Source organism: Pristiophorus japonicus, unplaced genomic scaffold, assembly GCF_044704955.1.
Source record: "Pristiophorus japonicus isolate sPriJap1 unplaced genomic scaffold, sPriJap1.hap1 HAP1_SCAFFOLD_312, whole genome shotgun sequence".
NCBI lineage: Eukaryota > Metazoa > Chordata > Chondrichthyes > Pristiophoridae > Pristiophorus > Pristiophorus japonicus.
In genome coordinates, this window is record NW_027252911.1 from 584881 (window position 1) to 602127 (window position 17247).

The 17247-nt window shown below is 41.9% G+C and overlaps 1 non-coding gene across 1 annotated transcript; it reads right to left on the bottom strand.

Moving 5' to 3' along the window:
• Positions 1-1505: 1505 nt before the first annotated feature.
• On the bottom strand, positions 1506-1577 carry trnat-cgu (transfer RNA threonine (anticodon CGU)). Its single transcript has one exon. It is a non-coding gene; the product is annotated as a tRNA-Thr (tRNA).
• Positions 1578-17247: the final 15670 nt, after the last annotated feature.

Sequence of the window (17247 nt, forward strand, 5' to 3'; positions counted from 1 at the left end):
ATGAAATAACCTACAGGGCTACGGACCAAAAGCTGGAACATGGGATTACTCTGGGTAGCTCTTTGTTGGCCGGCGTTGACCGAATGGGCCGAAATATCCTTCTTCCCTGCTGTAAATAATCATGATTCTATGATTCAGTTCTAAGCGAGGATCTAACTACAAGTAAGCCGGACGTGGAGACTTTATGAGTAGAATTAAGAGATAGGAAAGGATTTAAGACAATAGTGGAAGTTGTATATATACCCCCTAGTCGCAGCTGTGAAGCAATAGAATATATATATGTAGAGATTAGACAAGCGTGTATTCAAGACAGTGTGGTTTTAATATGTGATTTAAATTTTCATATATATTGGGATAATCGGACTAGCTCCTGTCAGAAAAATTGTGAATTTCTTGAGTGTGACCGGGCTAGTTCTATAACAATATGTTCCAGAACGAACAAGGGGCATGCCAATTTACATTTAGTAATGAGTAACGAGCCGGATTTACTCAACAGCCAAAGGGTAAGAGAAAATGTATTTAATAGCGATCAAAACATGATCGACTTCAACGTAACGTTTGACAGGGAGATACATGAAACAGCTACTACCATTCTAGATTTCTGTAAGACCGACTTCAAGGGGCTGAGAGAGAGACTTTCCAGAATACACTGGGAAAAATCTGTTATTGGTAAAACGACAGGAGGTGTTAAAAATAATTAAAAGTAATAAAAAATCAATTTATCCCCCTGAGGGGCCAAAGAAAACAGGCATGGACGACTAAAGAGGTAACGGACCACTGTAAACGGACACAAATGCGAAAAATAGCACAGATCCTGGTGAATGGGAAAGGTACAAAGAAGAGCAAAGGGACACAAAGCAGATAGTAAGTGGTACAAAGAGGGAGATTGAAAATAACCGATTGGTGAAATGAACAGACACATAGCAGATGTAAGTTAACGCAGAGAATTATGAAGTGAAACATTTTGGTAGGATGAGGAGAGGCAATGTGAATTAATGATACAATTTTAACGGGGCCAGATTTATACATGAAAATTTAAATCCCCATTTAAGCATCTGCCTGTGGAGATCAATGATCCTGAAACCAGTCATAATGCTCCCTGTATTGTATTAACCAACTCTAAAACGTACAATTTTAAAGAGGGGGCAGGATCTGGAAGACATGGGGACGTTTCCTTTGTTAATAGACGAATAGAGTCGAAAAACAAGGAAGTTATGCCAAACAATTATAAAACACTTATGAGGTCTTAGCTGGAATGTTGCGTGGGGAACACGCTTCAGGGAAGAAGTCAAGCCCTTGTAGAGGATGCAGAATAGATTTACTAGAATACTGCCAGAGTTGGGGACCTCATTTATACGAAGAGACTGGAGAAGCTGGGATTTTTCTCCTTAGAATAGAAAATGTTAAGAGGCGATATATGGCGCTAGTTCAAAATTATGAAGTGTTTTGATAGTGAAAAAGGAAAAAGCTACAAAATATGACATTTAAAGTGATAAAATATCGATAGGCACAGATGGGGGTCGAACCCATGATCTTCGGTTTACGAGACCGACGCCTTACCACTTGGCCACCGCGCCCTGATGAATTGTGTGACTGGCGTCATATTGTTACCGAATCCCACATCATTTCAATTCGGTTGTACAAACACAGACGCATATGCAAAGACAGAAAGTGGGATAATGGAACGGGCAAATGACCAGCGCCATTTATTTGAAACTATCATAAAACATTTCATAAAATCATACATACCGATGGAGAGTACTTGGTCCATCGTACTCTTGAACGAGCTATCCAATTATTCCCAGATCTTTCCACAACGCCCTGCAAAATGTGCCTCTTCAAGCATTTATCCAATTCCATTTTGAGGGTTAATATTGAATCTGCAGTGCTACGGGGAAATAACAGGGTGGTAAGACGAGCTGAGAGTCAGCACGGGCTCAACGGGCAGAACTGCCTTCATCCATGCTGAAACAATTCTATGAATCGATGACTCTATGATTCACCAACTTTTCAGCAGTGCATTACAGATCAAAGCTTAAAAAAAAACATTTCTCCTTCACTTTCATCTGTTTCCTCTGTTGTCCTCTGGATGTTGACAGGACTGGATAGTTTTGGGTATGGAGAAAGATTGGGGTTGTTTTCTTCGGAACAGATGAGGATAAAGGGTGACATAATTGACGTGTATAACATTATGCGGGGCCGAGATAGTGTGCATAAGAAACACCTGTACCCCTGAGCAGAAAGGTCAATAACCAGGGGGCATAGATTTAAAGTAATTGGTAAAAGGATTACACGAGAGTCGAGGAGAAATGTTTTCGCCCAGAATGAATTTGGGTCAGGAACTCACTGACTGAAAAGTTGGTGGAGAGACAATCCCTCATCACATTTAAGTAGTACTTGTATATGGATTGAATCGCCCTAATCTGCAACGCTACAGATCAAAAGCTGGGAAGTGCGATAAGGCTTGATAGCTCTTTTGATTGGCGGAAATAGGATGGGCCGAATCCTCTCCTTCCCTGACGCAAACTTCTCCGATTCTATGATTCTATGAGGTGGGGAATGCTCTTTTGTTTCCTGCACATATCTCTATCCCACCATCGATGGGATCTTGCTGTGTGGTAATTGGATGCCGTATTGCCCAACAGCACATCCAGTGACTACACTTCAAGAAGTACTTCATTTTTGGTAAAGCACGTTTTAATAAAAATATTAATTCAGTGCATGTGGGCGTAGCTAGCAAGGCTGATATGTATTGCCAAACCCTAATTGCGTTTGAGAAGATAGTGATGAAAAAACTTCGTGGACCACTGCAGTACTTGGATATGCACTTGATGGCTACGGTCCAAGAGCTAGAAATTAGATTTGACAGCATACTACACAGTCCACCAGCAAGGACGCGATGGGCTAAATGGTTTCCTTCTGTGCTGTAAATTTCTATGGCTCTGTGGTTCAGTCACTGACTGATGGTACTACAAATGTACTGTTGTAGAAGGAGTTCCAAGATTTTCACCGCACGATAATGGAAAGGCGATATATTTCCTGGTTCATTATCTGCAGAGTTGATACTCGAGTTGGAAAAATCAATCTTCAACGATCATGCCCACTTCTGATCTTATGATGAAGGGCAGGTCATTGATGAAGCAGGTGATGATGAACACCTGCAGCGATATCCTGGGCTAAGATGATTGGCGTCGAACCACAACCATCTTCTTTTAGGCTAGGTATGTCTCCAGCAGTGGAGATTAACCCCGCAATCATTTCAACGTTAGAAGCCTCCTTGATGAAACATTCGACCAAATACTGTTTTGATGTCAAGGACAATAAGTCTCGCCTCATTTTAGAATTAATCACTTTTGGCCATATTTGGACCAAGGCTGTAATGATGTCTGGAGGCTGGGGGTCCTGTCGGAACTCAAACTGAGCAACGGGGGGCAATTGGGTCATCCTATGTTGGTGAAAGATGCTGCAGGAATGCAAGCTGGTGCATTTACTGTTTGAAAACAGCGCACACTGCATGATGTAGGATCACATGCGTCATCGACCAGAAATCTTACTCCAACCTTCCTCTTCCCACAGCCCCTAACCACAGTTTCAAAGCGTGGCACGTTTTAAAACGCCAGTTTTAAAAAAATTGTTTCATTCTATATTTCTTAAAGATTAAGAAGGCACAACAGGAAGACAGATATCCCAGTTTGCCGATGATGCAAATATTGGTGATGTGGTAAGGAGGGCAGTCGTTAGCGTATACTTATAAACATATATTGATAGATTAAACGAATGGACGATTCAGTGGCAGATAGATTCCAAACAGGTAATTGTGTGGTCACCCATTTTCGATCACAAAGTTTAGATCCGAGTCCTAATTAAATGGAGCACAGCTCGGAGGGATTGATTTCCAAAGTGGTTTGCAGTCCAAGTGCCCATCCCGCTAACCTGCAGTAGCAAGTTACAAATATATTCGAAACAACTAATGGCATGTTAGGCTTTATAACTAGGAGTTGGACTATAATGCAATGGAAGTTTTTCTTCAACTGAACAGAGATGTAGTTATACTATATCTGGAGTACTCTAAGTTATAGAATATAATAGATTCATAGAAGTTTACAGCACAGAAGGAGGCAATTTCGGCCCATCCTGTTCTTGCCACGGTTACTCAGCCTAATCCCACTTTCCAGCTCAAGGTCCATAACCCTGCACGTTACGGCACTTCAGGTGCACATCCAAATACTTTTTAAGTTTTAAGGTTTCTGCCTCTACCACTCGGTAGGCAGTGCATTTTAGACAACCACAACTAACTGCATGTGGAAATTTCACATCACATCTCCTGTAAACCTTTTCCAAATACTATAAATGTATGCCCGCTGGTTGTTGAGTCCTCTGCTATGGGAAATAAAGCGTTTCTATCCATTATATCCAGTCCGTTTGTGGGCACGGCCCCTTAGAAATGATAGGCTGGATTGGAATGTGTACAGTTCTTTATCACCAGAATGTTACCAGGTTGCGACGGGTTAAATTATGTGGAGAGATTACATAAACTAGGCCTGTACTCCCTGGAATATAGAAGGTTAAGTGGTGATTTGATTGAGCTTTTTAAAATTTTAAGACGAATTGATAAGATAGATAGAGAGAAAGCTTTTTTTTACCGTTCGTGGGGGAGTTTACGACAAGAGGACATAATGTTAAAATCAGAGGAAGGCCATTCGGCAGAGAAGTTAGGAAAATCTTCTTCACGTAAAGGGTGATGGATTTATCTTCTACAAAAAGCAGGATATATAGTAGCTCAATTAAAAATGTTAATTTTAGATTGATAGTTTTTGCTAGACATTGATTAAAATGATGTAGAGCCAATGCAGATAGATGGAGTTACGATTGAGGTTAGCCAAGAATTAACAGAATGGCGAATAGGCACAAGGGGCGGAATGGCCTAATTCTGTTCCTGTGTTCAGTCAATTGGCAGAACTCCTATTATAAATAAAGAAATGTTGTCTTGAAGGGTTAATTAAAATATATTCTTTGCAGAAATTATGGATCGCTTACACGCTTTCATAACAAACAAGCATTAAGTCTAATTGTCAAACCAGTTGGTTGAACATTTACCAGGAACAGAGACACATCAGTTGGATTTTAATTCCAACCCATTAACATCTCGGCCATCCTGGTCATGGGCACGCTGCAGTGCAGTGCTTGGAAATTCGGCAAATTGATTAGAGACTCAAAATTTAGTTTTCAGCGCAGAGCAAACTTCACGTCTGCATACTATGCAAACGTGGGAGGATATATACCTTGTGTTTAACTGTGGGCGGTGAAAAGCTGTACCACAATAGCAAAGCACTAGGTAAACAACGCATTGAACTGATCGTCCGTAACTTGACAACAAACCCCCGTGCTTTAACCCACAGAACATGTAATCTTCCCGTCAACACTGAACATCTTTGAATGAATAATGTTAAAATGCGCGACAACCACCCAGTATCAGCAAGCTCAGATTGAACCAGCGCATAAAGAGATAACTCATAAGGTATGGAGTAAACTGATGTGGGTAGCGATGGAGAGTGACAGAGATAAAGTCATATTTGGACGGATAAACAGATCCCCAATGAGAAAAGCTTACAGAAATTAACTGCAACTGAAATAGATATACAGCGAGACTGACACGCGGAAAGAAAGTCAGATTCAGAGAGAAATATAATGAATCATAGAGAGAGAAAAAGAGAGCCAGAACATTAAAGGTGAGAAAATCCCTGCTGGCACGGCCGGAAATTAAATCCGTAATCTGAGGTTTACAGGTGAAAACACAAGATAACTGAGAGAGGATTGTAGCATCACAGAAGCATGGCTAGAGATACTTTCCCCAGAGCACGGCAAACTGTTCGCCATCAACTATTTACTCAATTTGCTTCGAGAGGTTGTCACCCCTCATCTTAAGAGTGTGCAGGTAGAGAGGGAGTGGGTGACTAGCAGACAGAATAGCAGTACTCGGCAGGTAGTGCATGAGGTCCCGAGTCCATCTCACTCGTCAACAGACATGAGCTTCTGAGTACCGGTGTGGAGATAGTGTCTCTGGGGAGTGCAGCCAGATCCAAATCCACGGCACCGCAGGTGGCTCAGCTGCACAGGGGAGGAGGGAGAAGAATGGCAGAGCTATAATGGTAGGTGATTCAATAGTCAGGGGAGCAGACAGGCGTTTCTGCAGCCGCAGCCGTGACACCAGAATGATATGATGACTCCCTGGATCCAGGGTCAAGGATGTCACCGAGCGGCTGCAGGGCATTTTGATGGAGGAATGTGATCAGTCAGAGTTCATTTTCCATACTGTTACCAATGACATAGCTAGAAAGAGAGATGAGTTCTTGCAGGCAGAGTTTAAGGAGCTACGAGAGAGATTAAAAAGCAGGACCTGAAAGGTAGTAATCTCAAGAATACTCCAGGTGCCACGAACGAGTGAGTACAGAGATAGGAGGATAGAGCAAATTAATGCATGGCAGGAGAGATGGTGCAGGAGGGAGGGCTTTAGTTTCCTGAGAAATTGGGTCCACTTCTGGCGGATTTGCGACGTGTACCGAATGGGTTGCACCTCAAAAGATCCGGGACCACTAACCTCGCGTGGTGGGGGGTGGGAGGGCTGGAGGTTTCGGTTGCTCGTGCTGTGGGAGAGGGTTTAAACTAGTTTGGCAGGGGGATAGGAACCTGAGAATCGATTCAATAGGGAGGCGAGTAGAGTTTGAATTAAAAAGCAAAAATGTAGAAAGTGACCTGTAGGACAGAAGAAACAAGCAGGAAAAAAGGGTAAAATATAAATTTTAAAGCTTTTTCTCTAAATGCACGTAACATTCGTAACAAAACAGATGAGTTGACGGCACAAATAGATACAAATGAGTATGATCTGATATTCATTACAGAGACGTGGTTGCAAGGTAACCAGGACTGGAAACTAAATATTCAGGAGTATTTGATATTTTGGAAGGACAGACATAAAGGAAAAAGATGAGGGATGATCTTATAGAAACATTTAAAATAATGAAAGGGATAGACAAGATAGAGGCAGAGAGTTTGTTCTGTTCGGAGAGACTAGAACTAGGAGACACAACCTCAAAATACGGGGGAGCCAATTTAAAACCGAGTTGAGAAGGAATTTCTTCTCCCAGAGGTTTGTGAATGTGTGGAATTATCTGCCCAATGAAGCAGTTGAGGCTAGCTCATTGAATGTATTCAAGTCACAGGTAGATAGCTTTTTAACCAAAAAGGGAATTAAGGGTTACGGGGAGCGGGCGAGTAAGTGGCGCTGAGTCCACGGCCAGATCAGCCATGATCTTGTTGAATGGCGGAGCAAGTGCGAGGGTCTAAATGGCCTACTCCTGTTCCTAATTCTTATGTTGTTATGTTAAGAGGTGGGGTCACACTGTTAATAAAAATGGGATCAGTGCATTAATGAGAAACAATATCGGCTCAGAGGATCAAGAGGTTGAATCAGTTTGGGTGGAGTAAAAGGAACAATAACAGGAAAAAGTCGCTGGTGGGAATAGACTATAGGCCCCCTAACCGTAGCTACATGGTTGGACAGAGTATAAATCAAGAAATAATGGAGACTTGTAAAAAAGGAACAGCAATAATCATAGGTGATTTAACCTTCATATTTACTGGAAACACTTAATTGGTCAGGGTCGCCTTGAGAAGACGTTCATAGAGTGTATTTGGGATAGTTTACTTCGACAGTACATGCTACCCCAACCAGGGAGCAGGCTGTCTTAGATCTAGTACTGTGTAATGAGACAGGATTAATAAATGATCTCAGAGTAAAAGATCGTATAGGAATGAGTGGCCATAATATGGATGAATTTTAAACTCAGTTGGAGGGAAAGAAATTTGGTTCTCCAACCAATGTCCGAAGCATAAATAAGGGGGACAACAAAGGTTGGCTAAAGTAGATCGCAAAATAGACTAAAGTGTGGGACGGTTGTAGAGCAGTCGCAGACATTTAAGGACATATTTTATAACTCGGAACAAAAATGTATCCAATGAGTAGGAAAGACTGTAAGAGAAGAGATAACCATCCGTGTCTAACTAAGGAAATAACGGAGGGTTTGAAATTGAAATCAAAGGCACACAATGTGGCGAAGACGAGTGGGAGACTAGAGCAGCAGAGAACGATTAAAAACATGATTGAAGAGGGAAGATAGATTATGAAAGTAAACTCGAAGGATTTATAACAACAGATAGTAAGAGTTTTTACAGATACATAAAACGGAAAAGATTGGTTAATATGAATGTTGGTCCCCTGGAGGATGAGATTGGGGGTTAATATTGGAAGTCAGGGAAATGGCAGAGACATTAAACAAATATTTTGTATTGACCTTTGCAGTAGATGATACTAAAAACAATCCAAGAGTGGATAATCAAGCGAATGTAGGCATGGATGACTATCACTATCAAGAAGGAAGTACTGCTAGTAAAATAATTGGACTAAAGGCGGACAAGTCCCCTGGACCTGATGGCTTTCATCCCAGGATCTTAAGTGAAGTGGCTGCAGAGATAGTGGATGTATTCGTTATATTTTCTCAAAATTTCCTGGATTCGGGGCGGATTGGAAAACCACAAATGTAACGCCCCTATTTAAAAATTGAGGCAAGCATAAAACTGGAAACTATAGACCAGTTAGCCTAACATCTGCCTTTGCGAAAATGCTGGAGTCCATTATTAAGGAAGCAGTAGCGGGACATTCAATCAAGCAGAATCAGCATGGTTTTATGAAAAGGAAATCATATTTAACAAATTGCTGGAGTTTTTGAGGATGTAACGAGTGGATAAGGCGGAACCAATGTATGTGGTGTATTTGGATTTCCAGAAGGCATTTGATAAGGTGACACATAAGAGGTTAATGCACCAGATAACAGCTCACGGGGTTGGGAGTAAATCAAAGATAGAGGCTTCGCTATATAAGAGAAAACACAGCGTCTGGATAAATGCGTCATTTTCCAGTTGGCAAACAGTGACTAGTGGAGTGACGCAGGTATCGGTACTGGGTCCTCAACTAATTACAAACTATATTAATGACTTGGATGAAGGAACCGAGTGTAATGTAGCTAAGTTGTCTGATGATACAAATAGGGTCGGAAAGCAAATTCTGAGGAGGACACAAAAAATCTGCAGAGAGATATAGTTAGGCTAAGTGAATGGGCAACAAGTTGGCAGTTGCAATATAAGAGGTTACCTACTTTGACAGAAATAATAGAAAAGCAAATTATAATTTAAATGTAGAAACGTAGCAAAGTGATGCAATACAGGGACAGATGAGAGTCCTTGTGCATGAAACACAAAAATTAGTATGCAGGTACAGCAATTAATCAGGAGGGCGAATGGAATGTGCGTTAATTGCAAGTGAGAAAGAGTATAAACCAGATCAGTCCTGCTACAATTGTACCAGGTATTAGTGAGGCCACACCTGGAGTACTGTGTGCAGTTTATTCTCCGTATTTAAGGAAGGATATACTTGCAATGGAAACTGTTCAGAGAAAGTTCACACAGTTGATTTCGGAGATGAGGAGAGTTGACTTATGAAGATTGGTTAAGTACGTTGGGACCATCCGCAGTGGAGTTCAAAAGCATGAGAGGTAATCTTATCGAAACTAATAAGATAATGAGAGGGCTCGACACGTTAGGTGCAGAGAGCATATTTGCACTCATAGGGGAAAGTAAAACTAGGGGTCATCGACTTAGAATAAGGGACCGCCCATTTATAAGAACATAAGAACGTCCGAAATATGAGCAGGAATAGGCCATACGGCCCCTCGAATCTGCACCACCATTTAATCCGGAAATTGCTGATCGGATCATGGATTCAGGTCAACTTCCCTGCCCGCTCCCTTATTGGTTAAGAAAGTGTCTCTGACTTAAATTTATTCAATATCCCGGCTTGCAGAGCTCTCTAAGGCAGCGAAGTCCACAGATTTACAACCCTCTGAGAGAAGAGATTCCTCCTCATCTCAGTTATAATAGGCGGCCCCTCTTTCTGAGATGATGACCCTTGTTCGAGTCTCCCCTATCAATGGAAAGCTCCTCTCTGCATCCACCTTGCCAAGCACCCTCTTTTACATATAGGTTTTGATAAGATCCCCTCTCATTCTTCTGAATTCCAATGAGTAGAGGACCAGCCTCCTCAATCTTTCCTCATAAATCAAGCCCCTCATCTCTGGAATCAACCGAGTGAACCTTCTTTGAACTTCCTCCAAAGCAATTATCCTTTCGTAAATTTGGAAACCAAAACTACACACAGTATTCCAGGTGTGGCCTCACAATACCCGACATAACTGTTGCAAGACTTCACTGCTGTTATACTCCATCTCCTTTGCAATAAACGCCATGATTCCACTGGCCTTCCTGATCATTTGCTGTACCTGCAGACTAACCTTTTGTGTTTCATGCACAAGTACCCACAATTCCCGCTGTACTGCAGCACGTTGGAATTTTTCTCCATTTAAATAATAGCTTGCTCTTTGCTGTCAAAGTTTTTTCTGTCAAAGTGCATGACCTCACACTTTCCAACATTATACTCATACATTGGTTTTCATCCCACCTTTATATCGTCAGCAAACTTCGTTACGTTACACTCGGTCCTTTCTTCCCAGTCGTTGATGTAGATTTAAAACTGACATGAGGAGAAACTTCTTTTCTCAATCGTTGAAAATCGATGGAATTCTCTTCCTCAGAGAGCTGTAGAGGCTGGGTCAATGAATAAATTAAAGTCGGAGATAGACATATTTTTCAGTGATAAGGGAGTAAAGGCTTATGGGGAGGCAGCGGGGGAAGTGGAGCTGCGTCCTTGATTAGATCTTCCATGATTTATTCAATGACGGAGCAGGGTCAAGGGGTCAAATACTCCTACCCAGAATTCTTATGTTCTTATGTACTTAAGAAAGTTCTGATCGCATCTGCAGCAACCAACTGTTCAGACAATTCATTCAAAACCTTAATTAATTTGTGAATAAGTCAGTAATCTCCTCATCTCAACTCCGGTTCATTTGTCAGCTAAATTGCTAATTTAAATCTGAGATTGATAGATTTTTGCTAGATAATGGTAGGAATTGATTTGGTGTCAAAGCAGATGGATGAAGTTAAGATATTGGTCAAACATTATCTCACTAAATGGTGGAACCGGCTCGAGGGTTCGACGACCCCTGCTTTTATTTTCCGTCAATCAGCAGAGCACCTATTGTAAATGTAGGAACGCTTCCTGGAATTGTAAAATATAAATACTAAACCTTCCTTTCCAATGATTATAACAATTTACCAAGTTATCATAACAGACAACATCTGCTAGTACTGAAGCTCAACCCAAGCCAACATTCGCACAGTTGATTTTCAGTCCAAAACCTTAATCACTCAGCCAACATGACGATTGAAGCAAAAAGTGCAATTTTCGACAATTGAAGAAATTCATTCCACACCAAATACCAATCCGTTGATAATGCCAGTGATTTGAAAGCTGCTGTAAAAAAAAATAACATCAATTACTTTTTAGATTCCTGGCCCTCATTCTCCCTATCACTATAGTCGTCCAATCCCTCTGATCATCCATTCCCCACCAGGACGGCTTGAGGCCCCTCCATTTCTTCATTGAACGGATGCTCAACCAGTTCCCATCTACCGTCAATTCATCCGCCTGGCGGAACTTGATTTAAACTGGCATTGGACAACTTCTCCTTTGACTCCACACGCTTACTGCAAATTAAATGTGTTGCTAGGGTATCCCGCAAGTGGCCCAGATATGCCTGTATTTCAATGGTATATGTGCAACATTCTTTGTTCTCGTCCTACTCATGTCCGATCCATCACCTCGTTTTCTGGTACATTGATGAGTTTATCTGTGCCATTTTCAGCTTTCGCAGCAAACTCGAAATTAAGTCAACTTTGCTTTAAATTTCCACCCTTCCCTGTCCTAAACATGGCCCATCTCCGATTCTTCCCTTCCTTTCCTCGATTTCGCTACCTCCATTGCTGAGGATAGTCGGCCGACCAATATCTACTATAACCCCACTGATTCCCACATCTACCTTAACTACACTTTTCCCCACTCGCTTTCTATAAGGACTTCTTTCCATTCTCCCAGTTTCTCCATCTCCATCGTATCTGTCCTGACGATGGCAAAGTCAATACCAGTGCTATCGATATGTAGCTAAATTTTTCTCCAGCAAGAAAAACCCACGACCCGAGTACACATGACCCTTGAACTTCTCCTGCCCATTTCCCGCACTTCTGCTCTCATCCCTTCTCCTTCCTCGCAGAACCACGATAGAGTTCCACTTGTGCTTAACATTCACCCCACTAACCGCCACATTCAACGGATCATCCTGCCCCATTTCTGACACATCCAACGTGGTCCCACCATCAAATACATTTTACTTTCCCCTCTCTCTTCAGCAGTGCAAAGGGACCAGTCTATCCGGCACGCCATGGTCCACTATCCAATCACCAGCAACAATGCTTTCCTTCCCACAGAGCCTTCCAGTGCAAGCGCAGGAGAAGCAACACGTGGCCATTTTCTCCTCCCGGTCCACAGTCCAGGCCAGTATAGGTGAAACAACCACTTACTTGCACTTCTTTCAACATAGTATTCTGTATCGACTGAAATCTCCTCGACATTGGGGCGACCAGGCACATATTATGTGAGCACTTTACCGAGCAGCTCATTTCAGTCCGCAACAAGAACCCCAAGCTTTCGGTCGTCTGTCTCGTCCTCCTACACTGTTCCCATGAAGCTCAACGTAAGTTCGAGGAACAGCAGCTCATCTTTCCATTCGGCACTTTACAGCCTTCCGGGCTCAACGTTGATTTCAACAATTTCATAATTCTAACCACTGCTCCCATTTTTTCGGACAGTAGCTGTTAGTAATGATTTTGCTATTCTCTCTTACCCTTTCTCTAGAAGCATATTTTTTTTCTTGAAGTGTCCCTTTATCATGCCCTTTCGGTTTTGTCATGACATCATTTCTTCTTTCCACCATGTGACAGGATTTCCTTTTCGCTCTTTCCTGCCCTCCACCTCTCCCTGCTTAAGTACCTGCTTAAAATCTGTAACACCTCCAACTTCTGACACTTTTGATGAAATATCATCGATGTGAAACATTATCTCTGTTTCTCATTTCACTAATGCTGCGTGTCTTGTTGTATATGTTCAGCAATTTCTATTTGCATTTCCTATTGCCAGCATCCCCAGTATGTTGCTTCAGAAAAAGTAACATCAGTGCTATGGATGAGAGGTTTCCTTATCAAGTGGTGATGAGGCGATCCTGTCAAACCGGAAAGAGCGGGTTCAACCTCTGTCTGCGCTTTCAAATAAGTTCCCGTCGATCTCCTGTTGTTACGAGCAGTCCATAATTATCTCAAATGGTAATCGATCAAGAGGTTCACTGACCCGGGAGTTTGAAAAGCCATTGAATGTTTCTGAGTCCGTTAATGTTCCCAATCTTTTGCTAAATGAATTTATCTGTAGTCACGTGCAGAACATTATTACCCGTTTCCCACAGGATTAAAAGAACCACACCGAGGTAGAGGATGATTATCCGAGAATGACAGAGTACTGAAGGAGACTTTTCGGCCCATCATGATTGAGCCGGCTTTGTGAAAATGCTATCCAATCGGAACCACTTTCCACATAGCCCTGCAATTGGTTCCCAGCAAATGTTACCCAATTCACGTTTGATGGCAAGCATTTCAAGAAAATGACATAATTCGCTACAATGTACATTAATTGAAGGAATAACAACACCAAACTAAAAATGTTCAAACCGTGGTTAACAAAAGAAATGAAAGATATAATTAGATTCAAGGAAGAGATTTATAATATTGCCAAAAGTAGTAGTAAGCCTGAGCATAAGGGAGTTTTGAGAATTTAAAAAGCTGCGTGCTGTCAATCCCGGATCACGCTGTGTCTGTTTAAAAGGGATCTACTGTCAGTCCTGAACCTTTCTTTGTCTGTGTAAATGGGACGTGCCATCAGTCCTGGATCATTCTGTGTGTGTGTAAAAGGGACGTGCTCTTAGTCCGGGATCATTCTGTGCCTGTGTAAAAGGGATATTCTCTTAGTCCAGGATCATTCTGTGTGTGTGTAACAGGGATATACTCTTTGGACTGGGTCATGCTGTGTGTGTGTAAAAGGGATATTCTCTCAGTCCAGGATCATTCTGTGTCTGTGTAAAAGGGACGTGCTCTCAGTCCTGGTTCATTCTGTGTTTGTGTAAAAGGGATGTGCACTTAGTCCCGGATCAATCTGTGTGTGTGTAAAAGGAATGTGCTATCTGACCTGGACCATTATGTGTTTTTGTCTGTTTCAAAGGAGCGTGATTACAGTTCTGATTACCGAATATTTAAGATGATGTGATCGAAAGCGCATTTGGATTATCTGCGTGTGTGCGGACACACTTTGCAATTCTTCTGTTCTGTAATTCAATATATGTTATCTTTACGTGAAACACTTTTTATCATAATAGTGGCCCTGAAAAAGTTCACAATTCTCTTCACACAAATGCATATCATTACGTCATTGCATTTCATAGTATGGAAGGAGGCCATTCCAGCCCATCGTGTCCACATTTGCCGAACAGGAGCTATCCAGCCTCATCCCAATTTCCAGCTCTTGTTCCCTACTCTTGAAGGTAACAGAACTTTAAGTGCAAATCCAGGTACTTTTTGAAACCTGGGCAGGGTATCTGCCTCGACCATCCTATCAGCGGTGTGTTACAGATCCCTCTGGGTGAAAGATTTTCTGCACAAATCACCTCTAAACCTCCGACCAATTACAATAAATCTTTGCCTCATCTTTGTTGACCGCACTGCTAATGGAAATAGGTCCGAACTAACACCTCTGTCTCGGCCCCTAATAATTGTATTTCCATGATTACCGTCTCCCCTCAGCCTCCTCTGTTCCAAAGAAAACAAACTCACCCTGTCTAATCTTTCCTCATAGTTCAAATTCTCAGGTCCAGGCAACATTCTCGTAAATCTCCTTTGTATTCTCTCCAATGCAATTACAAATTTCGTGTAATGTGCTGACACAGTACTCTACCTCTAGCCTACCTAGTGTTGTATAGAGATGAGGCATAACCCCCCTGCTCTTAAATAATGTGCATCGGCTGATAAAAGCAAGTATTCCATATGTCTTATCAACCACATTATCAACCTGGCCTGCAACGTTCGGGGAGCTGTGGACCTCAACTCCAAGGTCCATTTGTTCCGCTGCATTTCTTAGTGTCCTACAATTTATTGTGTATTCCCTTGCCGTATTTTCTCTTGAAGTATATATTACTAATTTGAGACATGTCATGAGCTGAATGTAGCAAGCTAGGTAAAAAAGTTAAATTAGAAATAAATTTTCAGTTGATTGACAAAGAGCCACATGCATCAAATATTTAACAAAATACCGACGAGGATGGGACTGGAGCCCCGCGTGCAGAACACAATGGAGTCATAGTCCCTCGCGTTATCAAGTCGGCCACCGAGTGCCGCAACACGATCAGCCATCTCGTTTACTGATTTTTGCATCAGAACAGAACTCCCTTGCTAAAACAAGCCTTCGCCGCTTGTCCTGCCCGTGCACACGAATCGACAATGTTCAAAAAATCTACAATCAGCTTCTGTAAGCAAAGGGCCTTCCGTTACTTCAGGTGAGCGAATGTCAGAAATGGTCGGTTTTGAGACAGATTCAGAACGGAGAAAGACATGTTTCGCCCGGTGAGTTAAATGACCATGACAGGACTTCTTTACTATTGAAGTAAATCACCTTATTCATTCGGCCTCGCGCCAGTGCTATCACCAGAAAAACTGTTGCGGGGAGAATTATGAGCAAAATAAAGGAGGGTTATTGATTATGGAAGGCAGAAAAGGTGGGAGAAGAGGTTGGTTTGAAAGAGTAAATAAGTTCAACTGCTAAAATCGTAATATCTGTTTCATTTAGGAAGGATAAATGTTTCGCTCTGTTCTATCAGCAGGTGTCCGAGTGAACAAAAGATATAAAACGGAATGTGTCGTGAATCAGATTCAAACCGAGGTTGCTGCGGCCACAACACAGCATACTAATCACTTTTCGTTCACGGCGCCACACACCAGCTGCCACAACTTTCTTCTGACTGCAGCAATGTTACACACGGCGGTGGTCAGGAAATATGTAGTTTTTGTGATTAAGCAAATTCAACCCCGCCAGAAATTATTGCAGCTTTGATATGCGACCAAGGCACCGCACCATCTCGGGCCTTACTCCAGAATGGGAACTAGTGCAACCCCAGTTTCGTTTAAAATGATTGCAGCTATATCACATGGCAAGAAACTCACCCTTTGTGAACCATGAAGACAGTAATTGCCAGCCCCGCTGTGAAGCAAACCGAGAATCTTTGTTTACTCGATAGTCGGTTTGACTAGTTAAGCCATGGCGTGAAACCACGCCTTTGAACTATCGCCTCCACTCACACATATCTATCAGCTACCTCTCACTTCCATTTGGAGTTTGATTCCCTTTTTTATTTAAGCTTCTGCCTTATCTATTCTCCATGTGTGCCAATGCTGCCTGTATCTCTCGCTGCATTTATCTCGATGACAATCTGTGCATTGATTCTGAATGGATACCTCTGTTTGCCTCTAACATGAAATAAATGAAGGACTCAGACAATTCCTCCTCTGACACTAGGGACCTAAAAAGACAAAATTTATAAAAAGATACTGTTTATTGTGATCTAGAAAAAACAATATTCCATCTGGAACGATTAAGATTAAATTCTGTGCGAACGAGATTATGACACACCATTATAGCAACCATTTTAAACAAACAGAGAATGAACCCGGACAGACGGCTCATCCCCTTAAGAGTGGAAACAGAATGAATAAAACACAGATCATTGCGTAAAACGCAGCAGATTGTGCAGATTCTCTGGATGAAAAACTCGGTTTCACGTTCTGTCGGATAACCATTCCGATATTTTAGGAAAAAGTTAAAGATTACAGATTTATTCAACAAAATTAGCGCCTGTAAAAAATACGCAGCGAGAATGGACAAAAGTGAACGTCTTTGATACAGTGGAATGCAGGATCGATTAAATAATGAATGGCATAATGGGGCATTGGCAAAGTGTGTGGGAATCGGATAATAAGGTAACAAACGATGGTCTAGAGGAGGTGTTAGTGGGAACACCAGAACCATTACCAGACAATGCTTATGATACAATACGTTGAATCTAATGTTAAGGCCAGAAGACTATAACATGC